This window comes from Pseudophryne corroboree, chromosome 5 (genome assembly GCF_028390025.1).
Source record: "Pseudophryne corroboree isolate aPseCor3 chromosome 5, aPseCor3.hap2, whole genome shotgun sequence".
Taxonomy (NCBI): Eukaryota; Metazoa; Chordata; class Amphibia; order Anura; family Myobatrachidae; genus Pseudophryne; species Pseudophryne corroboree.
The window spans coordinates 142,997,555-143,024,379 of NC_086448.1; the positions used below are offsets into that span (position 1 = coordinate 142,997,555).

Genomic DNA, 26,825 nt, shown 5'->3' on the forward strand with positions numbered 1-26,825 from the left:
CTTGCGGCCAATACACATTTTCAGGGGTTAAATGTGAAAAAGATGAACATTGCGTCTGTTAAGTCTGATGGCAGCAAAGATGTAGGAGGGCACATTTATACATGTACAGTATGTGTAAAAGGTCTTCATATTCAGCCATTAGGACAAATGTACTCACTAGATCATGTTTAACGTGCTACAAAACACAATTCCCTTATTGTACCCCCTAAATAGTGTATCTACTTAAGCAAACAATGACAACACATTAGGGGTAAATATACATTTGACTTTCAAATTAACTTTTGTTTTTGGAAAAACACAAACACATTTTTTGAAAAGAAAATTTTACTTAATTTTAAAAAAATGGACACAAATGTCAACAGAATATAGTTGTTAGAAAGAAAACAAAGGGGGAAAAACTACGACCCCCCTTAATGCCCCCCTCCCCCTCCCCACGGGCACTACACCTTGTGGGGGCGACTGGTTAGCCTCCACCTCCTCCATCCGCTCCTGTGTGGCCTGGGTCAATTCCTGCAGGCAATAATTGATCTGCATGGCTATCCGGGTATGGGTGCCCTGTGCCACCACCCCAGTTCTATTCAACTGTCGCATTTGCCGCCCAATGTCATCAGCTGGCTGGTGCTCTATAAATACCATGTGGTGTTCGCGCAATTGGTGGAGAGAGATGGCAATCTCCTCCACATTGGGAATGTTGGGCTGTGGCCTGGGCGGTGGTGTTTGCGGCTGCTGTGGCGGTGGCACATGGGGCGTATGCTCCACGGGAGTGAGGCTGATGGTGGTGTTGTCATCCTCCTCCTCCTCATCTTCCCCAATTGAATAAGCCACCAGCCCTGGAAGTGGCAGACCCAGAGCAGCTGGTGATGGGGGGTGCAGCGGTGCTGAGAGCACATGAGAAAGTCCTGAAAAGTAGTCAAAAAGATGGCATAAATAAGTTTGTAATGGAGCCTAAAAACAACATGCAGCAGCAGTGAATAGATGCTGTGTGCATGCGCACAGCGTCTATTCACGGGAGACAAAGGTACTGGTGGGCATGCCAGCAGCTCATACAGCACTGGGCATGCCCCCACAGTGACGGAAAATGAGGGCGTGGCTTGCAGTAGCGGTATTCCCAAGAACCCATGCCCTTTTTCCATAGGCCATGCCCCCTTTTTGGGTGCGCGCAGCTACCTGCGCAAGGGAGTCCCCCATCAGAGGGGACGTATGTTGGGAGGTATGCACATTTAAAATGGCACATTTATCATCCTATACTTCTCTTACCTTGGAAATAACACTTTATCCCATTGTGGGTGAAGCTCCCAATCATGTCAAAAAGGCTTTCAAAAATATTTCTACGTACATACAGTACATAAAGAAAATGCAGAAACAGTAAGTGAAGCATAGCAGCTAAACAATGCAACAACGAAAGAGACAAGAGTGGCCCATAAAAGACAGAAATCATTTCTTACAAAGTTATTTAAAAGATGAAATAAAAGAAAAAAATGTTAATTTGTAAATGCTTTGTTGCCGAGGGCTTAATACACAATAAAACATGCTGCCTAGTTTAAATTACTTTGGATTATGTTACTGGTATTTGTACAGTTGTAATATCACCTTTGGCACAACAAAAGTTGTTCATTGTCTCAGTTTTACAGGAACAGTTGGAGTAATGTTCTTTAGATTGTCCTGACAAGACTTCTGAGGAAACAAATAGGACTCTGGCCCCTCCCCAATTTGTATAAATATTAGATTACAGTAGCCCTGACTCAGAATCATGCTTTATGTGTCTGATGCAAAATTCCGTTGCTCATGAACATTATACCTGTCCAGTGCCTGTACACACTTGCAAGCCAGTGATAGTTAAATCAATGATTCTCAATCTGTTTGTCGTGACTATCTCAGCAAGGGCGTAGCTACCATAGGTGCAGGCAGTGCAGCTGCTATGGGGCCCAGAGCTGAGAGGGGCCCACCTTCCCTGTCAAAGTTACGTGTTATATACATTTTCGTGATTGGGTGGTACATAGGGGTCCTTTCAATCTTCTTCCTTGGGGCCTGCAATATATCTAAGTATGCCCCTGGACCTGCTCATTGTAGTGTGGTATAATATGAACTGGAGGGCATTTTTGTAATTTTATAATATATGAACCGGGGCACTGTACGGAGAGCACTATTTCTCTGACGTCCGGTCCTAGTGGATGCTGGGAACTCCGTACGGACCATGGGGAATAGACGGGCTCCGCAGGAGACTGGGCACTCTAAAAGAAAGATTAGGTACTATCTGGTGTGCACTGGCTCCTCCCACTATGACCCTCCTCCAGACCTCAGTTAGATTTCTGTGCCCGGCCGAGCTGGATGCACACTAGGGGCTCTCCTGAGCTCCTAGAAAGAAAGTTTATTTTAGGTTTTTTATTTTACAGTGAGACCTGCTGGCAACAGGCTCACTGCATCGAGGGACTAAGGGGAGAAGAAGCGAACCTACCTGCTTGCAGCTAGCTTGGGCTTCTTAGGCTACTGGACACCATTAGCTCCAGAGGGATCGACCGCATGGAACTGGCCTTGGTGTTCGTTCCCGGAGCCGCGCCGCCGTCCCCCTTACAGAGCCAGAAGCAAGAAGAGGTCCAGAAGACATCAGTCTTCACCAAGGTAGCGCACAGCACTGCAGCTGTGCGCCATTGCTCCTCATGTACACCTCACACTCCGGTCACTGAGGGTGCAGGGCGCTGGGGGGGGGCGCCCTGAGCAGCAATAAAAACACCTTGGCTGGCAAATATATCACAATATATAGCCAGAGGCTATATATGTGATAAATACCCCTGCCAGAATCCATAAAAAAGAGGGAGAAAAGTCAGCGAAAAAGGGGCGGAGCTATCTCCCTCAAAACACTGGCGCCATTTTCTCTTCACAGTGCAGCTGGAAGACAGCTCCCCAGGCTCTCCCCTGTAGTTTGCAGGCTCAAAGGGTTAAAAAGAGAGGGGGGGCACTAAATTTAGGCGCAATATTGTATATACAAGCAGCTATTGGGAAAAATTCACTAAATATAGTGTTAATCCCTAAATTATATAGCGCTCTGGTGTGTGCTGGCATACTCTCTCTCTGTCTCCCCAAAGGGCTGTGTGGGGTCCTGTCCTCAGTCAGAGCATTCCCTGTGTGTGTGCGGTGTGTCGGTACGGCTGTGTCGACACGTTTGATGAGGAGGCTTATGTGGTGGCAGAGCAGATGCCGATAAATGTGATGTCGCCCCCTGTGGGGCCGACACCAGAGTGGGTGGATAGGTGGAAGGTATAAACCGACAGTGTCAACTCCTTACATAAAAGGCTGGATGACGTAACAGCTGTGGGACAGCCGGCTTCTCAGCACGCGCCTGCCCAGACGTCTCAAAGGCCATCAGGGTCTCAAAAACGCCCGCTCCCTCAGATGGCAGACACAGATGTCGACACGGAGTCTGACTCCAGTGTCGACGAGGTTGAGACATATACACAATCCACTAGGAACATCCGTTACATGATCCCGGCAATAAAAAATGTGTTACACATTTCTGACATTAACCCAAGTACCACTAAAAAAGGGTTTTATGTTTGGGGAGAAAAAGCAGGCAGTGTTTTGTTCCCCCATCAAATGAGTGAATGAAGTGTGAAAAAGCGTGGGTTCCCCCGATAAGAAACTGGTAATTTCTCTATCGTCCTAGTGGATGCTGGGGTTCCTGAAAGGACCATGGGGAATAGCGGCTCCGCAGGAGACAGGGCACAAAAGTAAAGCTTTCCGATCAGGTGGTGTGCACTGGCTCCTCCCCCTATGACCCTCCTCCAAGCCAGTTAGATTTTTGTGCCCGGCCGAGAAGGGTGCAATCTAGGTGGCTCTCCTAAAGAGCTGCTTAGAAAAGTTTAGCTTAGGTTTTTTATTTTACAGTGAGTCCTGCTGGCAACAGGATCACTGCAACGAGGGACTTAGGGGAGAAGAAGTGAACTCACCTGCGTGCAGGATGGATTGGCTTCTTGGCTACTGGACATCAGCTCCAGAGGGACGATCACAGGTACAGCCTGGATGGTCACCGGAGCCTTGCCGCCGGCCCCCTTGCAGATGCTGAAGTAAGAAGAGGTCCAGAATCGGCGGCAGAAGACTCCTCAGTCTTCTAAAGGTAGCGCACAGCACTGCAGCTGTGCGCCATTTTCCTCTCAGCACACTTCACACGGCAGTCACTGAGGGTGCAGGGCGCTGGGAGGGGGGCGCCCTGGGAGGCAAATGAATACCTATTTTGGCTAAAAATACCTCACATATAGCCTCCGGAGGCTATATGGAGATATTTAACCCCTGCCAGAATCCGTTAAGAGCGGGAGACGAGGCCACCGAAAAAGGGGCGGGGCCTATCTCCTCAGCACACAGCGCCATTTTCCCTCACAGAAAGGCTGGAGGGAAGGCTCCCAGGCTCTCCCCTGCACTGCACTACAGAAACAGGGTTAAAACAGAGAGGGGGGGCACTAAATTGGCGTTAGAAATATATAAAAAAGATGCTATAAGGGAAAACACTTATATAAGGTTGTCCCTATATAATTATAGCGTTTTTGGTGTGTGCTGGCAAACTCTCCCTCTGTCTCTCCAAAGGGCTAGTGGGTCCTGTCCTCTATCAGAGCATTCCCTGTGTGTGTGCTGTGTGTCGGTACGTGTGTGTCGACATGTAGGAGGACGATGTTGTTGAGGAGGCGGAGCAATTGCCTGTAATGGTGATGTCACTCTCTAGGGAGTCGACACCAGAATGGATGGCTTATTTAGGGAATTACGTGATAATGTCAACACGCTGCAAGGTCGGTTGACGACATGAGACGGCCGACAAACGGTCCAGACGTCTCAAAAACACCGTCAGGGGTTTTAAAACGCCCGTTTACTTTAGTCGGTCGACACAGACACAGACAGGGACACTGAATCCAGTGTCGACGGTGAATAAACAAACGTATTCCTTATTAGGGCCACACGTTAAAGGCAATGAAGGAGGTGTTACATATTTCTGATACTACAAGTACCACAAAAGAGGGTATTATGTGGGATGTGAAAAAACTACCATAGTTTTTCCTGAATCAGATAAATTAAATAAAGTGTGTGATGATGCGTGGGTTCCCCCCGATAGAAAATTATGGGCGGTATACCCTTTCCCGCCAGAAGTTAGGGCGCGTTGGGAAACACCCCTTAGGGTGGATAAGGCGCTCACACGCTTATCAAAACAAGTGGCGGTACCGTCTATAGATAGGGCCGTCCTCAAGGACCAGCTGACAGGAGGCTGGAAAATATCATAAAAAGTATATACACACATACTGGTGTTATACTGCGACCAGCGATCGCCTCAGCCTGGATGTGCAGAGCTGGGGTGGCTTGGTCGGATTCCCTGACTAAAAATATTGATACCCTTGACAGGGACAGTATTTTATTGACTATAGAGCATTTAAAGGATGCATTTCTATATATGCGAGATGCACAGAGGGATATTTGCACTCTGGCATCAAGAGTAAATGCGATGTCCATAACTGCCAGAAGATGTTATGGACACGACAGTGGTCAGGTGATGCAGATTCCAAACGGCACAAAGGTGTATTGCCGTATAAAGGAGAGGAGTTATTTGGGGTCGGTCCATCGGACCTGGTGGCCACGGCAACTGCTGGAAAATCCACCGTTTTTACCCTAAGTCACATCTCTGCAGAAAAAGACACCGTCTTTTCAGCCTCAGTCCTTTCGTCCCTATAAGATCATATCTGCCCAGGGATAGAGGAAAGGGAAGAAGACTGCAGCAGGCAGCCCATTCCCAGGAACAGAAGCGTTCCACCGCTTCTGACAAGTTCTCAGCATGGCGCTGAGACCGTACAGGACCCCTGGATCCTACAAGTAGTATCCCAGGGGTACAGATTGGAATGTCGAGACGTTTCCCCTTCGCAGGCTCCTGAAGTCTGCTTTACCAAGGTCTCCCTCCGACAAGGAGGCAGTATGGGAAAAAATTCACAAGCTGTATTCCCAGCAGGTGATAATTAAATTACCCCTCCTACTACAAGAAAAGGGGTATTATTCCACACTATATTGTGGTACTGAAGCCAGAAGGCTAGGTGAGACTTATTCTAAAAAATTTTTTGAACACTTACAAAGGTTCAAATCAAGATGGAGTCACTCAGAGCAGTGATAACGAACCAGGAAGAAGGGGACTATATAGTGTCCCGGGACATCAGGGATGCTTACCTCTATGTCCCAAATTTGCCCTTCTCACTAAGGGTACCTCAGGTTCGTGGTGCAGAACTGTCACTATCAGTTTCAGACGCTGCCGTTTGGATTGTCCACGGCACCCCGGGTCTTTACCAAGGTAATGGCCGAAATGATGATTCTTCTTCGAAGAAAAGGCGTCTTAATTATCCCTTACTTGGACGATATCCTGATAAGGGCATAGTCCAGGGAACAGTTGGAGGTCGGAGTAGCACTATCTAGGATACTGCTACAACAGCACGGGTGGATTCTAAATATTCCAAAATCGCAGCTGATCCCGACGACACGTCTGCTGTGCCTAGGGATGATTCTGGACACAGTCCAGAAAAAGGTGTTTCTCCCGGAAGAGAAAGCCAGGGAGTTATCCGAGCTAGTCAGGAACCTCCTAAAAACAGTGCATCATTGCACAAGGGTCCTGGTAAAAATGGTGGCTTCCTACGAAGCAATTCCATTCGGCAGATTTCACGCAAGAACTTTTCAGTGGGATCTGCTGGACAAGTGGTCCGGATCGCATCTTCAGATGCATCAGCGGATAACCCTATATCCAAGGACAAGGGTGTCTCTCCTGTGGTGGTTATAGAGTACTCATCTTCTAGAGGGCCGCAGATTCGGCATTCAGGATTGGATGCTGGTGACCACGGAGCCCAGCCCGAGAGGCTGGGGAGCAGTCACACAAGGAAAAAATTTCCAGGGAGTGTGATCAAGTCTGGAGACTTTTCTCCACATAAATATACTGGAGCTAAGGGTAAATTTATAATGCTCTAAGCTTAGCAAGACCTCTGCTTCAAGGTCAGCCGGTATTGATCCAGTGGGAAAAACATCACGGCAGTCGCCCACGTAAACAGACAGGGCGACACAAGAAGCAGGAGGGCAATGGCAAAAACTGCAAGGACTTTTCGCTGGGCGGAAAATCATGTGATAGCACTGTCAGCAGTGTTTCATCCCGGGAATGGAAACTGGGAAGCAGACTTCCCCAGCAGGCACGACCTCCACCCGGGAGAGTGGAAACTTCATCGGGAAGTTTTTTCCACATGATTGTAAACCGTTGGGAAATACCAAAGGTGGACATGATGGCGTCCCGTCTGAACAAAAAACGGGACAGGTATTGCGCCAGGTCAAGAGACCCTCAGGCAATAGCTGTGGACGTTCTGGTAACACCGTGGGTGTACCAGTCGGTGTATGTGTTCCCTCCTCTGCTTCTCATACCTAAGGTGCTGAGAATTATAAGACGTAGAGGAGTAAGAACTATACTCATGGCTCCGGATTGGCCAAGAAGGACTTGGTACCCGGAACTTCAAGAGATGCTTACAGAGGTCTTATGGCCTCTGCCGCTAAGAAGGGACTTGCTTCAGCAAGTACCATGTCTGTTCCAAGACTTACCGCAGCTGCATTTGTCGGCATGGCGGTGGAAAGCCGGATCCTAAGGGAAAAAGGCATTCCGGAAGAGGTCATTCCTACCCTGGTCAAAGCCAGAAAGGAGGTGACCGCACAACATTATCACCACATGTGGCGAAAATATGTTGCGTGGTGTGAGGCCAGGAAGGCCCCACAAAGAAATTTCAACTCGGTCGTTTCCTGCATTTCCTGCAAACAGGAGTGTCTATGGGCCTCAAATTTGGGTCCATTAAGGTTCAAATTTCGGCCCTGTCGATTTTCTTCCAGAAAGAATTGGCTTCAGTTCCTGAAGTCCAGAAGTTTGTCAAGGGAGTATTGCATATACAATCCCCTTTTGTGCCTCCAGTGGCACTGTGGGATCTCAACGTAGTTCTGGGATTCCTCAAATCACATTGGTTTAAAACCAGTCAAATCTGTGGATTTGAAGCATCTCACATGAAAAGTGACCATGCTCTTGGCCCTGGCCTGGACCAGGCGAGTGTCAAATTGGTGGTTTTTTCTCAAAAAAGCCCATATCTGTTTGTCCATTCGGACAGGGCAGAGCTGCGGACTCGTCCCCAGTTCTCTCCCTAAGGTGGTGTCAGTGTTTCACCTGAACCAGCTTATTGTGGTGCCTTGCACCTACTAGGGACTTGGAGGACTCCAAGTTGCTAGATGTTGTCAGGGCCCTGAAAATATGTTCCAGGACGGCTGGAGTCAGGAAAACTGACTTGCTGTTATCCTGTATGCACCCAACAAACTGGGTGCTCTTGCTTCTAAGCAGACTATTGCTAGTTGGATGTGTAATACAATTCAGCTTGCACATTCTGTGGCAGGCCTGCCACAGCCAAAATATGTAAATGCCCATTCCACAAGGAAGGTGGGCTCATCTTGGGCGGCTGCCCGAGGGGTCTCGGCTTTACAACTTTGCCGAGCAGCTACTTGGTCAGGGGCAAACACGTTTGCTAAATTCTACAAATTTGATACCCTGGCTAAGGAGGACCTGGAGTTCTCTCATTCGGTGCTGCAGAGTCATCCGCACTCTCCCGCCCGTTTGGGAGCTTTGGTATAATCCCCATGGTCCTTTCAGGAACCCCAGCATCCACTAGGACGATAGAGAAAATAAGAATTTACTTACCGATAATTCTATTTCTCGGAGTCCGTAGTGGATGCTGGGCGCCCATCCCAAGTGCGGATTATCTGCAATACTTGTACATAGTTACAAAAATCGGGTTATTATTGTTGTGAGCCATCTTTTCAGAGGCTCCGCTGTTATCATACTGTTAACTGGGTTTAGATCACAAGTTGTACGGTGTGATTGGTGTGGCTGGTATGAGTCTTACCCGGGATTCAAAATTCCTCCCTTATTGTGTACGCTCGTCCGGGCACAGTACCTAACTGGCTTGGAGGAGGGTCATAGGGGGAGGAGCCAGTGCACACCACCTGATCGGAAAGCTTTACTTTTGTGCCCTGTCTCCTGCGGAGCCGCTATTCCCCATGGTCCTTTCAGGAACCCCAGCATCCACTACGGACTCCGAGAAATAGAATTATCGGTAAGTAAATTCTTATTTTCTAAAAAGTTACTGATGGCGTACCCTTTTCTGCCAGAGGATAAGTTACGCTGGGAGATATCCCCTAGGGTGGATAAGGCGCTCACACGTTTGTCAAAAAAGGTGGCACTGCCGTCTTAGGATACGGCCACTTTGAAGGTACCTGCTGATAAAAAGCAGGAGGCTATCCTGAAGTCTGTATTTACACACTCAGGTACTAGACTGAGACCTGCAGATAGTGCTGCTGCAGCGTGGTCTGTGACCCTGTCAAACAGGGATACTATTTTGCGAACATAAGAGCATATTAAAGACGTCGTCTTATATATGAGGGATGCACAGAGGGATATTTTGCCGGCTGGCATCCAGAATTAATGCAATGTCCATTCTGTCAGGAGGGTATTAGAGACCCGACACTGGACAGGTGATGCTGACTTTAAAAGGCACATAGAGCCTTATAAGGGTGAGGAATTGTTTGGGGATGGTCTCTGGGACCTCGTATCCACAGCAATAGCTGGGAAGAAAATTTTTTACCTCAGGTTTCCTCACAGCCTAAGAAAGCACTGTATTATCAGGTACAGTCCTTTCGGCTTCAGAAAAGCAAGCGGGTCAAAGGCGCTTCCTTTCTGCACAGAGACGAGGGAAGAGGGAAAAAGCTGCACCAGTCAGCCAGTTCCCAGAATCAAAATTCTTCCCCCGCTTCCTCTGAGTCCACCGCATGACGCGGGGGCTCCACAGGCGTAGCCAGGTACGGTGGGGGGCCGCCTCAAAAATTTCAGCGATCAGTGGGCTCGCTCACAGGTGGATCCCTGGATCCTTCAAGTAGTATTTCAGGGGTACAAGCTGGAATTCGAGGCGTCTCCCCCCCGCCGTTTCCTCAAATCTGCCTTGCCGACAACTCCCTCAGGCAGGGAGGCTGTGCTAGAGGCAATTCACAAGCTGTATTCCCAGCAGGTGATAGTCAAGGTGCCCCTACTTCAACAAGGACGGGGTTACTATTCCACACTGTTTGTGGTACCGCAACCGGACGGTTCGGTGAGACCCATTTTAAATTTGAAATCCTTGAACACATACATAAAAAAATTCAAGTTCAAGATGGAATCGCTCAGGACGGTTATTGCAAGCCTGGAGGAGGGGGATTACATAGTATGCCTGGACATCAAGGATGCTTACCTACATGTCCCCATTTACCATCCTCACCAGGAGTACCTCAGATTTGTGGTACAGGATTGCCATTACCAATTCCAAACACTGCCGTTTGGACTGTCCATGGCACCGAGGGTCTTTACCAAGGTAATGGCAGAAATGATGATACTCCTTCGAAAAAAGGGAGTTTTAATTATCCCGTACTTGGACGATCTCCTTATAAAGGCGACGTCCAAGGAGCAGTTGTTGGTCGGAGTAGCACTATCTCGGGAAGTGCTACAACAGCACGGATGGATTCTATACATTCCAAAGTCACAGCTGGTTCCTACCACACGCCTACTGTTCCTGGGGATGGTTCTGGACACAGAACAGAAAAAAGTGTTTCTCCCGCAGGAGAAAGCCAAGGAGCTGTCATCTCTAGTCAGAGACCTCCTGAAACCAAAACAGGTATCGGTGCATCACTGCACACGAGTCCTGGGAAAAATGGTAGCTTCTTACGAAGCAAAATTCCATTCGGCAGGTTCCATGCAAGAACCTTTCAGTGGGACCTCTTGGACAAGTGGTCGGGATCGCATCTTCAGATGCATCGGCTGATAACCCTGTCTCCAAGGACCAGGGTATCTCTACTGTGGTGGCTGCAGAGTGCTCATCTTCAAGAGGGCCGCAGATTCGGCATACAGGACTGGGTCCTGGTAACCACGGTTGCCAGCCTTCGAGGCTGGGGGGCAGTCACACAGGGAAGAAATTTCCAAGGACTTTGGTTAAGTCAGGAGTCGTCCCTACACATAAATATTCTGGAACTGAGGGCCATTTACAATGCCCTAAGTCTGGCAAGGCCTCTGCTTCAAAACCAGCCGGTACTGATCCAATCAGACAACATCACGGCAGTCGCCCATGTAAACCGACAGGGCGGCACAAGAAGCAGGATGGCGATGGCAGAAGCCACAAGGATTCTCCGATGGGCGGAAAATCACGTCTTAGCACTGTCAGCAGTGTTCATTCCGGGAGTGGACAACTGGGAAGCAGACTTCCTCAGCAGACACGACCTACACCCGGGAGAGTGGGGACTTCATCCAGAAGTCTTCCAACTGTTGGTAAACCGTTGGGAAAGGCCACAGGTGGACATGATGGCGTCCCGCCTAAACAAAAAACTAGATATTGCGCCAGGTCAAGGGACCCTCAGGCAATAGCTGTGGACGCTCTAGTGACACCGTGGGTGTACCAGTCGGTTTATGTATTCCCTCCTCTGCCTCTCATACCAAAGGTACTGAGAATAATAAGAAAACGAGGAGTAAGAACGATACTCGTGGTTCCGGATGGGCCAAGAAGAGCTTGGTACCCAGAACTTCAAGAAATGATATCAGAGGACCCATGGCCTCTACCGCTCAGACAGGATCTGCTACAGCAGGGGCCCTGTCTGTTCCAAGACTTACCGCGGCTGCGTTTGACGGCATGGCGGTTGAATTCCGGATCCTAAAGGAAAAGGGCATTCCGGAGGAAGTCATTTCTACGCTGATAAAAGCCAGGAAAGAAGTTACCGCAAACCATTATCACCGTATTTGGCGAAAATATGTTGCGTGGTGTGAGGCCAGGAAGGCCCCAACAGAGGAATTTCAGCTGGGTCGTTTTCTGCCCTTCCTACAGTCAGGAGTGACTATGGGCCTAAACTTGGGTTCCATTACGGTCCAGATTTCGGCTCTGTCGATTTTCTTCCAGAAAGAACTGGCTTCACTGCCTGGAGTTCAGAAATTTGTAAAGGGAGTGCTACATATTCATCCCCCTTTTGTGCCTCCTGTGGCACCTTGGGATCTCAACGTGGTGTTGAGTTTCCTAAAATCACATTGGTTTGAGCCACTTAAAACTGTGGATTTGAAATATCTCACGTGGAAAGTGGTCATGTTATTGGCCATGGCTTTGGCCAGGCGTGTGTCAGAATTGGCGGCTTTGTCATGTAAAAGCCCTTATCTGATTTTCCATATGGATAGGGCAGAATTGAGGACTCGTCCCCAGTTTCTCCCTAAGGTGGTATCAGCTTTTCACTTGAACCAACCTATTGTAGTGCCTGCGGCTACTAGGAACTTGGAAGATTCCAAGTTACTGGACGTAGTCAGGGCCTTAAAAGTTTATATTTCCAGGACGGCTGTATCCTGTAGGCACCCAACAAAATAGGTGCTCCTGCTTCTAAGCAGACTATTGCTCGCTGAATTTGTAGCACAATTCAGCTGGAGCATTCTGCGGCTGGACTGCCGCACCCTAAATCTGTAAAAGCCCATTCCACGAGGAAAGTGGGCTCATCTTGGGCGGCTGCCCGAGGGGTCTCGGCTTTACAACTTTGCCGAGCTGCAACTTGGTCAGGGGCAAACACGTTTGCTAAATTCTACAAATTTGATACCCTGGCTGAGGAGGACCTTGAGTTCTCTCATTCGGTGCTGCAGAGTCTTTCGCACTCTCCCGCCCGTTTGGGAGCTTTGGTATAATCCCCATGGTCCTTACGGAGTTCCCAGCATCCACTAGGACGTCAGAGAAAATAAGATTTTACTCACCGGTAAATCTATTTCTCGTAGTCCGTAGTGGATGCTGGGCGCCCATCCCAAGTGCGGATTGTCTGCAATACTTGTATGTAGTTATTGCCTAACTAAGGGTTATTGTTGAGCCATCTGTTGAGAGGCTCAGTTATATTTCATACTGTTAACTGGGTATAGTATCACCAGTTATACGGTGTAATTGGTGTGGCTGGTATGAGTCTTACCCGGGATTCAAAATCCTTCCTTATTGTGTCAGCTCTTCCGGGCACAGTATCCTAACTGAGGTCTGGAGGAGGGTCATAGTGGGAGGAGCCAGTGCACACCAGATAGTACCTAATCTTTCTTTTAGAGTGCCCAGTCTCCTGCGGAGCCCGTCTATTCCCCATGGTCCTTACGGAGTTCCCAGCATCCACTACGGACTACGAGAAATAGATTTACCGGTGAGTAAAATCTTATTATATCATAATGTGAGTTGGGGGTATTGTGTGGCATAATGTGTACTGGCAGCTCTGAAATATGACATAGGGTGAACTTCAGCACTACTATGATTCATAAAAGAAACTAGTGCACTACTATGGGGCATAACATTAAATAAGGCTCTACTATGGTTCAGAAAATTAACTAGGGCACTATTATAGGGCATAAAATTAACAACTGCTGCAGAGAAGTGTCTCTCTAGAAGCATTGGGATGGGGGCCCCTTCAAAATGTTGCTATGTGCCCACAAAGTTCTGGCTACGCCCCTGTATCTCAGCATGGAGTTTCAAGTACCTCTGCCTCAAGCATAAATTCTGTGGGCCCGCAGTGATGCCTGATTCCCTACCGGTATGCATGGCTTATTAGAGGCAAGCTCTGTTTATCGACAGGTAGTTTTGGGGCACTAGGACCCAGTGGCTCTCCATGGCTCCAATATGTGTCTTCTGTACATGCGTGGCTCCCCGTTGCACTTGAATCTGAGTCTTTCCTTCTCCGTCCTTCCTCATTACAGACATGCCACTGAGTAACTCCAACTGTGTTAAAGTCGGTGTATAGACTCCATAGTTCCATTTAATCACCATATCATACTGTATCAGAGATCCCACTGCCACCACTGTGCAAATGCCAACATTCAGAAAGCCTACATCTGGTGCGCAGCATAAACCTAAAGCTCCTGGTTGCAACTTGTAATCCTATCAACCTGCACCTGTCTTTAACACTGTTACCCTGTTCTTGTTTCCTAGTTGTTGGTTTGTTTTTTTGTTTTTTAAAGATGATCATTGTACAAGTCATGTGTAATGAGGTCTGATGTGAAATCACTTGATCATTTGAGTTATGTGGTAAATTTGACATTTTGGGAAATGTTTCTGTGAGAAATGTGTGTCATAGTGAGGCAGTGATGTGCTACTTCCCTGTGTCTGTGTGAGAGCTGTTACTGTTTACACTTGTGGAGAGATACAGCTGTGGCTTTGTGATAAGGTGCAAATGACAGTTGGAAGTAGATCAGGCCTGAGGTGTGCAGTCATTAGGAAATAAATAATCCATGGTAATGTGATCTAATGTGTCCAATCAGGTCAGTGAAATCTGTATGAATATACCACACCATTATATATTAGAGATGTGCACCGGACGCTTTTCAGGTTTTGTGTTTTTGTTTGGATCTGGATCGGTTTTGCCAAAATCACCCTTTTGGTTTTGGATCTGGGTTGTTTTTTTTTAAACATAAAAACAGCTAAAATCACAGATTATTTTTTTTCCCTGCAGTATTATTAACCTCATTAACATTCATTTCCAGTCAATTTTGACCACCTCACTGCTCACAATATTGTTCACCAACATAGGCCAAAGCCTGGCTGGCTAAACTAAGCAACAGAGCAGCGGCAAGAAAACAAAGCAGTAATTTACAAATTAGTACTGTATTAGCAATAACCAATCAAACCACCTTACAAGTACTATCAATAGACAACAATCCAATACAGATTTCCTGAGAATCGTGTGTATAATATCATTGCTCTAAATTAGTTACCAAACAGCAAAGAAAAAACCCCGAAACCATGTGTAAAATAGCAACAGCAGACATTGATGCCCCCAACACAAGTGCACCTGCCCCCAGCACATGCCTATTCTCAGTGCCCAGTCTGTACCTCCCTCCTAGGGGCCCTTGGTAACTGATAACTGGCACTCTGTGCCCATGTAAACCCCTGATCAATCAGCCCTTTTTGTCAAGCAGCGTCCAACATTCTCCCCAATCACAAAAAAACAGCATTCCGTATCTGCATAGTACAGTGCGGAATACTTTTAAATAGTGACCAGGTTACAGTGCTGGTCAGATACAGTGCGAGTCAGACACAGTGCGGGTTACAGTGCAGGTTGGATACAAAGTGGGTCGCATACAATGCAGGTTACAGTGTGGGTCAGATACAGTGAAGGTGGATACAGGGCAGGTCGGATACAGTGTAGGTGTAATTCATTGCGGGTTGTATATAGTGCAGATCGCATACAGAGGCCGATTCAGACCTGATCACTGTCCTGCGCTCAAGTAGTCGCCGCCTCCAGGGGGTGTGTAAATTCGCCGTGCAAGTGTGTGATCCCATGTGTACGCAGAGCTGCAAAAATCAACTTTGTGCAGTCTCTGCAATGCCCAGGACGTATTATTATTATTATTATTATTATTATTATTATTATCCTTTATTTATATGGCGCCACAGTGCCCATTACACAGTACATAATCAAATGGGCAAACAAAAAAACAGCACTTACAGTTCAAGACAATATAGCACAGCAGTGACATGCAGTGGGGTGATGCATGTGAGGCAGAGCCTTTCCTATCATACTTAAGTTTAAACCAGAATTTTGATTGAATAAAGTATATGACAAATGCTAATAATTTGTTTGAAATATCTTCTTTGCATTGTTCTAATAATTTTTATAGCCCAAACTCTAGAGTAAAAAGTCTATGGCTGCCTCACCTGCTTATCTTTTCAGCACATCTCTGATCAAAACTCACCAAATTTCCAGGAGTTTATACTGCTGCACCTGTGTATAATACCCAGATGTACCCTTTGGCTTATATATTGCATGGAAAACTGGCTCTAGGGTTAGCCAGTGCCTCGTGAGCCATTTAGCTCACCGCACGTCCCTGCACAGGTATAGAAAACCAGGGTTTAGGCGATATCAAAGGAAGTATGGAGTATAAGATTGTGTAAGTAAGAAATTAAAGGCACATGAGGAAAGAAGTCCCTTCTCCTGCAAGCTTACAATCTAAAAGGGACGGGATGACAGAACGCGTTGACACAGGAGGGGTAGACAGTGACATAAACAAGAGGGTTAGAAGGAGAGTTGGCTGGGTTTGGTGAAGAAGTGGGTCCATTTGAAGTTTTGTAGAGAGGTGGAGAGCCGGATGGGGAGAGGTATAGAATTCCAGAGATAGGGAGCAGCACGTGCAAAATCTTGTAGGTAGGAGCGGGAGGAGGTAATCAGTTAGCAGGAGAGACGGCGTGCATTAGCAGAGCGAAGAGGATGGGTGGGAATGTAAAGATAGATAAGGTCAGAGATGTAAGAGGGAGAAGAGTGGGTGAGGGCTTTGTAGGTGAGTGTGAGAAGTTTGAATTGGATTCTGAATGGGTAGAATAGCCAGTGAAGTTCCTGCAATTGAGGGGCTGTGGATGTAGTACGTTTGGCGAGGAAGATGAGATGGTCAACAGCATTGAGGACAGATTGGAGATGAGAGAGGCATTTTTGAGGGAGGCCAGATAGGATGAGATTGCAGTAGTCCAAACTGGAGATGACCAGTGAGTGGATGAGGGTCTTAGTAGCGTCCTGGGTGAGAAAGGGTCTGATCCTGGAGATGTTTTTGAGATGGAAATGGCAGGTTTGGGAGAGGTATTGAATGTGTGGTTTGAAGGAGAGGGAGGAGTCAAAGAGACATTGCACTTGGGGGCTAGAGGAGATAGTTGTGCCATCAATGGATGAAGAAATTGTAGGAGGTGAGGGTATGCGGGAGGGAGGGAAGCTGATCAGCTCAATCTTCGACATGTTAAGTTTAAGAAAGCGCTGGGACAGCCAGGAAGAGATAGCAGAGAGACAGTTGGAGATATGAGTGAGGAGAGCAGGGGAGAGGTCAGAGGAGGAAAGGTAGATTTGAGTATCATCAGCGTAGAGATGATCTTGTAAGTCAAAAGAGCTAATGAGCTCACCTAATGAGGATGTGTAGAGAGAGAAAAGGAGAGGCCCAAGAATAAAACCTTGGGGGACACCTACTGGTAGAGAAAGTGGGGGGGGGAGGTGGAGTCAAGAGAGGAGACAGAGAAGGAACTGTCAGAAAGGTAGAAGAGACTAGTATCATGCAAACCAAGGAGAGAGCAGTATCATGCAAATCAAGGAGAGAGCAGTATCATGCAAAACCAAGGGAGTAAAGTATTTGAAGGAGGAGAGGGTGGTCTACAGTGTCAAAAGCAGCAGAGAGGTCAAGGAGAATAAGCAGAGAGTAGTGGCCTCTGGATGTAGCAGCAAGGAAGTCATTGCAGACTTTCGTTAGGGCAGTTTCAGTGGAGTGCAGAGGACGGAAACCAGACTGGAAAGGGTCAAGCAGTGAGTGGGAAGAAAGAAAGACAGTGAGGTGGTTGCAGATAATACACTTAAGGAGTTTGTAGGCAAAAGGGAAGAGAGAGATGGGTCGGTAGTTGGAGAGATTGGTTGGATCAAGGATAGGTTTTTTAAGAATATGGGAGACAAGTGCATGCTTGAAGGCAGAAGGGACAGTACCTGATGAGAGTGAGAGACTGAGTAGATGGGCAAAATGGGAACAGGTAGAAGAAGAGAGGAAGCGGAGAAGATGGGAGGGAATAGAGTCAAGTGGGGAGGTGGAGGGGGGTGAGGACCAAATGAGGACCATGACATCCTCTCCATATACAGGGAAGAAAGATGTCCGAGTTGGTAGGAGGGACTCAAAGGGAGAGTCAGGAAATGGAGGATGGGGGTTGCTCAGGTTTTGGTGGGATGTTATGTCCTGACGAATGTAGTAAATTTTGGATGTGAAGTAGGTGGCAAAGTCAAGAGCAGAAAGTGAAGAGGGGAGATGAGGTGTGGGTGGGTAGAGGAGCGAGTTGACAGTGGCAAAGAGGCGCCAGGGGAGGAGATGAGGTTTTTGAGGTAAGATTGTTTAGAGAGGGGAAGGGAAGGAAAGTAGGATGAGAGCATAAATTTGTAGTGAAGGAAGTCGGCCTTAGAGCGTGATTTCCTCCACTGTCGCTCAGCGGTACGTGAGCATTATTGCAGTTATCTGGTGCATTTGGTGTGCCATGGTTGAGGGGTCGATCTGCAAGGGTGAATAGTGGTTGGTGGGGCGACAGAGTCAAGAGCAGAGGTAAGGGATGCATTTTATAAGGAAGTAGCTTGTTCAGAGCAGGAAAAAGAGAGAATAGGAGAGAGGAGTGAGTCAAACAGGGAGGATAGGGAAGTGGTGTCAATAGCCTCAATGTTACGCTTTGTGATTGTAGTCTTAGGTGGTAGAGATGAAGAAGCAGATAGAGATAGGTTAAAAGTGAGCAGGTGATGATCAGAGAAGGGGAACAGGGACTTGGAGAAATCAGAAAGATCATATAAATATATTGTGGGTCAGATACAGCATGGGCCAGATAAAGTGCAGGTTACAGTGCGGATCAAATACAGTGTGGGTTGGATATAGTGTGGGTTGGATATAGTGTGGGTTGGATACAGTGTGGGTTGGAGACAATGTGGGTTGGATACAGCGCAGGTCAAAGACAGTGTGGGTTGGATACAGTGTGGGTCAGATACAGCATGGGTTACAGTGCAGGTCAGATACAGTGCGGGTTAGATACACCAATAGTGCACTTACCATGAGAGAGGGTCCTCGGTGCTTGGTTGTCAGCGGTGTCTTCAGTGTGGTGGTGCCAGTAGTGTCGGCAGTGCAGGGCTGCTAGCAATGTCCTTAGTGTGGTAGTGCCGGCAGTGTCGGCAGTGCAGGGGTGCCAGTGGTGTCCTCAGTGTGGTGGTCCTGGCAGTGTTGGCAATGCAGGGGTGTCATTGGTGTCCTCAGTGCAGTGGTGCCGGCAGTGCAGGGGTGCCAGCAGTGTCCTCAGTGTGGTGGTACCAGCAGAGTTGACAGTGCAGAGGTGCCAGTGGTGTCCTCAGTGCGGTGGTGCCGGCAGTGTTGGCAGTGTGGGAGTGCTGGAGGTGTCCTCAGTGCAGGAGTGCCAGCAGTGTACTCAGTGCAGGGTAACGGCAATGTCGGCAGTGCGGGATTGCCGGCAGTGTCCCTAGTGCAGGAGTGTCAGCAGTGTGGAGTGTCGGCAGTGTCCCCAGTGCAGGAGTGCTGGCAGTGTCCCCAGTGCAGGGGTGACGGCAGTGTGGGAGTGTAGGCAGTGCGGGTGGTGGTGTCAGCAGTTTGGGCAGCGGCACTATTAGCGCTGTGGGGGCATCCATCTTGCGCATAGTAGCCTATGGGGAGACGCTGATTGGCTGATAGGTTACTATGGAGACCGGCATCCGATGCAAAACCTCAGGATCCAACAGCGGCATCCTGAGGTTTTGCCTTGAATGGGGATCCGAGTCAGGCAGGGAGATCTGTCATCTGTCAACCACATGCAGATAGGGGGCGCTCCATAATGCATAATAGTATTTTATTGATAAACACATAAAGGCATTGATGGATGATGGATATGCTTGTACCAAACATAAGACAGTGTGGGCTGGTTACCACATGGTTGTATATACTAGACCAGGAAATCTCTAACAGGCATCACAGGGCACTGTCGGGAACTCAACAAACACAACCCATGCCACTGGCCACTAATGTGACAGGGCATGATGGGCCTGATTCAGGTTTGTAAATAAAGCAAAAAGCACCCAACTGGGCAAAACCATGTTGCACTGCAGATGGTGCAGATGTAACATGTGCACAGAGTTAGATTAGGGTGGGATGTGTTCAAACTGAAATCTAAATTGCAGTGTAAAAATAAAGCTGTCAAACATTTCTGGGCTACATGCAAAAGTTGCCAGTATTGATGCTGCACAGAAACAATATGACCCACCGAAATCTCTCTGCTCATGTTACATCTGCCCCACCTGCAGTGCAACATGGTTTCCCGTAGTTGTGTGCTTCTTTGCTTTGCTTACAAACCTAAATCAGGCCCAATTAGATTTGTAGTTTTTATAGCAGCTGAAGTTCCACATGTTGCCTACAACCACAATGTACAGTATATTTGAATCTTATCATTTCCACCAGGGGCTGGCTGGCAACTTTTAGCCTGGGGGCAAATGAAATCAAGTGGCCCCTACTTCTCTACCAGCGCATGGCAATGGAAAAATCAATGTGGCAGATAAAAAACTGCAGGCGTGGTTTATTTAATGGGGATGCAGTTTAAATCTGTAGTGAAATATCTGAAAAATCATTATGTCTAAGAACAATACATCACCTACCAGGCCTGTCTGACAAACAGAAACGATTCTAATGACTTATATAAAACATAGGAAACATTGGGCCTAATTCAGATGTGGATGGAGTGGCTGTCACTTCCTTGGAAGCAGCAGTGATACCTTTTTATGGTGATGCAGAAGGAGGCAGCTATTACAAGTAGACGCCTCCTGCTGCAGTAGTGATCTGACCTGCACCCTAGGCAAGGCCATTTCTAGACAGTGCGAACAGTAAACATTTCACATAAAAAATGCCCCCCCCCCCTCCCCGGCATAAAAAAGCTCCCAGTGAGGGGGCGTGACCTCATTAAAATGGGCGTGGCCTCACTAAAATGGGCATGATCTCGTAGGACTTGTCCACTGCAAGAAACAGTACTACTAGACTACGAAGCAGTTATACCAACCATCAAGGCAACGCAATAATGGTACTCAGCCTAATTAATTTTCAGTGATGTATTTGGCTCCCACTGCATTGAGGAACGTCCTTCTCATGCACTGTAGTTCCACCTCACAAATGCTAACTCCAATGTGCGCAGATGACAGGTACATGTAAAGCTCCTACAGTACAGTACTTGGATTTTCTTTCAGAGCTACAACAATTTCCAGCTTTAAACTGGCTCAGTTCAAGAATATTTCAACTCTGGGCTTCAAAAATATGGTAAATGTGTGTTCTATCAAACTGAGCTATTAGCAAACCTATTATTATTATTATTATTATTATTATTATTATTATTATTATTTTATTATTGTTAGTGGTTGTAATAGTAGTTGTGACTGTGGCAACTGCTGTTTAGAATTCTTTTCATGGAAATCTCTCTAAAAGCGATGATCGGAAAATGATCAGATTTCAAGCACTTTATAACTTGAACTACCAATTACATGTAAAAATGTGGGGAACAGAATACAGTGTGTAGTGTTACAGTTGATTTCCAATGTGATTGTATATTGAACATTATAAATTATGACTAAAACTGAAATTGCGTAAACCCCCCCCCCCCCCCCCCCAACACATATAACAGGAGCATGACAGCCCATGGTCCCTCCCTGCCCCACTGAATAATACACTGACCGAGAAGCAGGCGAGTTGATCCACTGAGTCCCTCCGGCAGAGAAAGACTGTGTAGGGCATCTTGTGTGCCTGGAGCACCGTAAACTTATCAGGCTGAGCATGTAGCATGTCACTCTATATAGAGATGTGCGGCTGGCACTTTTCGTGTTTTGTGTTTTGGTTCTAATTCCACTTTCGTGTTTTGGTTTTGGCTTAGTTTTGCCAAAATCACCCTTTCGTGTTTTGGTTTTGGATTTGGATGATTTTTGAAAAAAACATAAAACCAGCTAAAATCACATAATTTTGAGGGTAATTTTGCTCCTACGGTATTATTAACCTCAATAACATTCATTTCCACTCATTTCCAGTCTATTCTGAACACCTCGCACCTCACATTATTGTTTTTAGGCCTAAAAGTTGCACCGAGGTGGCTGTATGACTAAGCTTAGCGACACAAGTGTGCGGCACAAACACCTGGCCCATCTAAGAGTGGCACTGCAGTGTCAGACAAGATGACACTATTCAAAGACTAGTCCCCAAACAGCACATGATCCAAAAAGAAGAAAAAGAGGTGCAATTAGGTAGTTGGATGGCCAAGCTAAGCGACACCAGTGTGCGGCACAAACACCTGGCCCATCTAGGAGTGGCACTGCAGTGTCAGACAGGATGGCACTTTTCAGAAACTAGGCCCCAAACAGCACCTCATGCAAAGATGTAGAAGAGGTGCAATGAGGTAGCTGTATGACTAAGCCAAGCGACACAAACAATTGGCCCATCTAGGAGTGGCACTGCGGTGGCAGACAGGAGGGCAGATATTAAAAAAAGGCCCCAAACAGCACATGATGCAAAGAAGAAAAAAAGGTGCACCGAGGTTGCTGTATAACTAAGCTAAGCGACACAACCACCTGGCCCCTCTAGTAGTGTCACGCAGTGGCTGAATGTCGAGAGTGGGACGCAATTGTTCGGTCCACTGACAGCATCTCCAGCACGCCCCTGTCATTTTAGAAAAATTCTGCAATTGGTGGACTTATACGGCAGTACCCCATGACTAATACAGCAGTACCCGTGGACTCATACGGCAGTGTCAGACAGGATGGCACTTTTCAAAAACTAGGCCCCAAATAGCACCTCATGCAAAGATGTCGAAGAGGTGCAATGAGGTAGCTGTATGACTAAGCCAGCGACACGAACAATTCCCACTGGAATTATACATCCAGCTCACTGGAATTATACGTCCAAATCACTGGAATTAAATGGAAAAATCACTGGAATTATACGTTCAAATCACTGGAATTAAATGGCAGTACCACTGGACATATACGGAAGTGTCAGACAGGATGGCACTTTAAAAAAATAGTTCCTAAACAGCACATGATGATAAGAAGAAAAAGAGGTGCAAGATGGAATTGTCCTCGGGCCCTCCCACCCACCATTATGTTGTATAAACAGGACACTCGCACTGTAACAAACCAATCATTTCAGCGCCAGGGTCTGCCACACGACTGTGGCTGAAATGACTGGTTTGTTTGGGCCCCCACGAAAAAAGAAGCAATCAATCTGTCACGATCCGGGTATCTGGACGCCATTACTTACCCTTCAGATGCCTCCTAAGGCTGGCTCAGCGTTCCAGGACCGGATCCCGCTGTTCCTGAGTTTCCACATGCAGAATGTCAGAGTGGTGATTTCATCAGCCGCGGCCTCCGCTGTGCCCGCGTGGTTAAATATGCGCTTGTCAGTCTGGCGTCTCCTGTCTCCTGTGGCCGGCGTCGCCATTACTGTTTCAATTCTCACATGGATTACAAACCAAACTTCCCTCCAAGTGTCTGCATGGGCGCAGCCATCTTGGATTTTGTCATCTGATCATTTCCACCAATCTGCTGTCTGTATTGTTGATTTGCATAATTGCCTAGCCAACCCCTTCCTTGCTGCAGGTATAAGTAAGCTGTGCCTGAGCAAGGAAGGCGACAGTGCTTTGGTTGTCTAACCTAGTTCCAGTTTGTCTCTCTCCTGTGGTTGTCTTCCAGGTTCCAGCTCCTGTCTCCAGACTTCTGCTATAGAGACCCGCACCAGTATTCCATCTGCGGTGTAGCCTGACTCTCCGATCCATTCTGGACTCACCTGTTTCCAGTTATCAATCACCTGCTTCCAGCCCAGCTTCCAGCAGTGTACAGCTTCTCTTAAAGGGCCGGTGTCCTTTCTGCAGTTTACCACTCTCCACCGGTATTATTATTTCACCGCTCTCAAACTCCAAACTTCATTATCAATCACCTGCTTCCAGCCCAGCTTCCAGCAGTGTACAGCTTCTCTTAAAGGGCCGGTGTCCTTTCTGCAGTTTACCACTCTCCACCGGTATTATTATTTCACCGCTCTCAAACTCCAAACTTCATTATTATTTCATCGCTCTCAAGTTCGTTTATTATTTAACTGGTTCCAGCCAGTATCCACTCCGTACCAACAACAGTCTGGTTCCAGCCAGTATCCACAGCAGCCGTTTTATCTTCAGCAGCCCAGCCTTTCCTGGAACACCAGCTGGTACGATCCTGGGTTCTCTCCATTGCTACAGTCAGGCCTGGTAAGGACTTTCCAACTAGAAGATTATAAGAACTGTCTCACACTACCAGTGCCTGTGGCCCTTGCCACCCTGTAGTACCCAGGAATTGTATTTATCCTCTGTTGACTTTTATGTTTCCTTTTCTGCTGCTGTGTTACGGAGTTTGTCATAATAAACATCATTGACTTTTATCCTGGTTGTCGTGGTCACGCCTTCGGGCAGTTATTCTACATGTTACTTACATGTCTAGGGGTCTGATACAACCTCCCAGGTTCCGTTACATCTCAGCCCCTACAACTGAGGCTGCCTCCCGTCAGCTCAGGCCCTCAGTTGTGACAGTAAGAACTGACCTAATGAATCCAGCCGGAGACCAGGATCAAGCGACCAGGCCGATGCAAGAACTGGCAGCCCGACTTGAACATCAGGAGGCTGCACAGGGCCACATCATCCGCTGTCTCCAGGATCTCTCTACACGGCTGGATGGGATTCAAACGACCCTCCGTGGACCTGGCACGTCCGGTGCGTCCACTACAGTGACACCAGCTGTAACCCCACCCACCTTACCCATTTCCAGTCCACATCTTCATCTTCCAACGCCAGCAAAATTTGATGGATCTCCAAGGTTCTGCAGGGGATTTCTCAATCAATGTGAAATCCACTTTGAGCTTCTACCTGGCAATTTCTTCAGTGACCGTACCAAAATTGCCTATATCATCTCCCTTCTCTGGCTCAGCCCTTGACTGGGCATCACCTTTATGGGAGAAGTCTGATCCCCTGCTATCCTCCTATACTGACTTTGTAGCTACATTCAGGCGCATCTTCGACGAGCCAGGCCGGATAACATCTGCTTCATCTGAGATTCTCCGTTTACGCCAGGGAACACGTACTGTGGGACAGTATCTTATACAGTTTAAAATCCTGGCATCCGAACTGGCATGGAACGACGAGGCCCTGTATGCTGCATTCTGGCATGGCTTATCAGAACGCATCAAGGATGAGTTAGCTACCAGAGACTTGCCCTCTAAGTTGGATGAGCTAATTTCTCTTTGCACGAAGGTTGATCTACGTTTCAGAGAGAGAGCAACCGAGCGAGGAAGATCATCTACTCCTAAATCTTCTGCTCCTCCTCCTCGTCAACCATCTCCATCCAAGGATGAGCCTATGCAAATTAGTCGTTCCCGTCTATCTCCCGCTGAGCGCCGAAGACGTCTCTCTGAGTCTCTCTGTCTCTACTGTGCAGCTCCGTCGCACACTATCAATGCCTGTCCCAAACGTCCGGGAAACTCCAGATCCTAGCTCGCCAAGGAGAGGGCCGGCTAGGAGTAATGATCTCCTCTCCATCTCCTCATGACTGTAACCTCCCAGTGTCGCTCCAAATTGCTCAACGTTACAGGAACGTCATTGCCCTCCTTGATTCCGGAGCAGCTGGGAATTTCATAACCGAAGCTTATGTTAAACGGTGGTCCCTACCCACCGAGAGACTGTCCTCGTCCATCTCTTTGACTGCCGTGGATGGCAGCAAGATTTTTGACGCAGTCATTTCCTTAAGGACTCTTCCAGTTCGTCTGAGAGTGGGAGTTCTTCATTCTGAGTATATTTCTTTTTTAGTGATTCCAAGAGCCACACATCCAGTGGTTTTAGGCCTTCCATGGCTCCGTCTCCACAATCCATCAATTGACTGGACGACTACGCAAATACTGGCATGGGGTCCCTCCTGTGCTGAGACTTGTTTAGCCAAAGTTCTTCCTGTTTGTTCTTCCTTCCCCAGGTCATCTGATGTTCCGCCTCCTCCATATCAAGACTTCACGGACGTGTTCAGTAAAGCCTCTGCTGATATCCTTCCTCCTCATAGAGAATGGGACTGCCCAATCGACCTCATTCCAGGGAAGGTTCCACCGCGAGGTCGAACTTATCCGTTGTCTCTGCCTGAGACACACTCCATGGAAGAGTACATCAAAGAGAACCCGGCGAAGGGTTTCATCCGACCATCTTCTTCTCCAGCCGGCGCAGGCTTCTTCTTCGTTAAGAAGAAAGACGGTGGTCTGCGTCCGTGCATCGACTACAGAGGTCTGAACGACATTACCGTCAAGAACCGATACCCTTTACCCCTGATTACCGAGCTCTTTGATAGAGTTAGTGGTGCAACTATTTTCACAAAGCTGGACTTGAGGGGTGCCTACAATCTCATCCGAATCCGTGAGGGTGACGAGTGGAAGACCGCCTTTAACACCCGTGACGGACATTATGAGTACCTCGTCATGCCCTTCGGATTGAGCAACGCTCCAGCAGTCTTCCAGCACTTCGTGAATGAGATTTTCAGGGACATCTTGTACCGCCATGTCGTGGTTTATCTAGACGACATCCTCATCTTTGCTAATAATCTCGAAGATCATCGTTTCTGGGTAAAAGAGGTTCTTTCCCGTCTCCGTGTCAATCACCTCTATTGTAAATTGGAGAAGTGTGTGTTTGAAGTTAAAACCATTCCGTTTCTAGGTTACATTGTGTCCGGTTCCGGACTAGAGATGGATCCTGAGAAACTCCAAGCAATCCAGAATTGGCCTATACCCTTAAGCCTCAAAGGGGTCCAGAGGTTCTTAGGGTTCGCCAATTATTATAGAAAATTTATACGAGACTTTTCCACCATTGTGGCGCCTATCACTGCATTAACCGAGAAAGGTGCTAATCCGTCCAAGTGGTCCGAGGAAGCTACACAGGCCTTTCACCTTCTGAAGCAACGGTTCATCTCTGCACCAGTTCTGAAACAGCCCGACACCGACTCTCCTTTTATCTTAGAGGTAGATGCCTCCTCCGTTGGAGTAGGAGCAGTGTTATCCCAGAGGGCCAAAGATGGACATCTACATCCTTGCAGTTTCTTCTCCCGGAAGTTCTCCCCAGCTGAGCGCAACTATGCCATTGGCGATCAGGAGTTGCTAGCCATCAAGCTCGCTCTGGAGGAGTGGAGATACCTGTTGGAGGGAGCTTCCCACTCAATCACCATACTTACCGACCACAAAA

At 47.6% G+C, this 26,825-nt stretch overlaps 1 long non-coding RNA gene across 2 annotated transcripts in view; it reads right to left on the minus strand.

Annotated features, from left to right (window-relative positions):
• Positions 1 to 452: 452 nt before the first annotated feature.
• Positions 453 to 26,825, minus strand: part of LOC134927389 (uncharacterized) — a 253,695-nt gene continuing 227,322 nt past the window's right edge. For both annotated transcript variants that reach the window (XR_010177629.1, XR_010177628.1), the window contains exon 3: positions 453 to 899. This is a non-coding gene — a long non-coding RNA (uncharacterized LOC134927389). The remainder of the gene's footprint in view (positions 900 to 26,825) is intronic.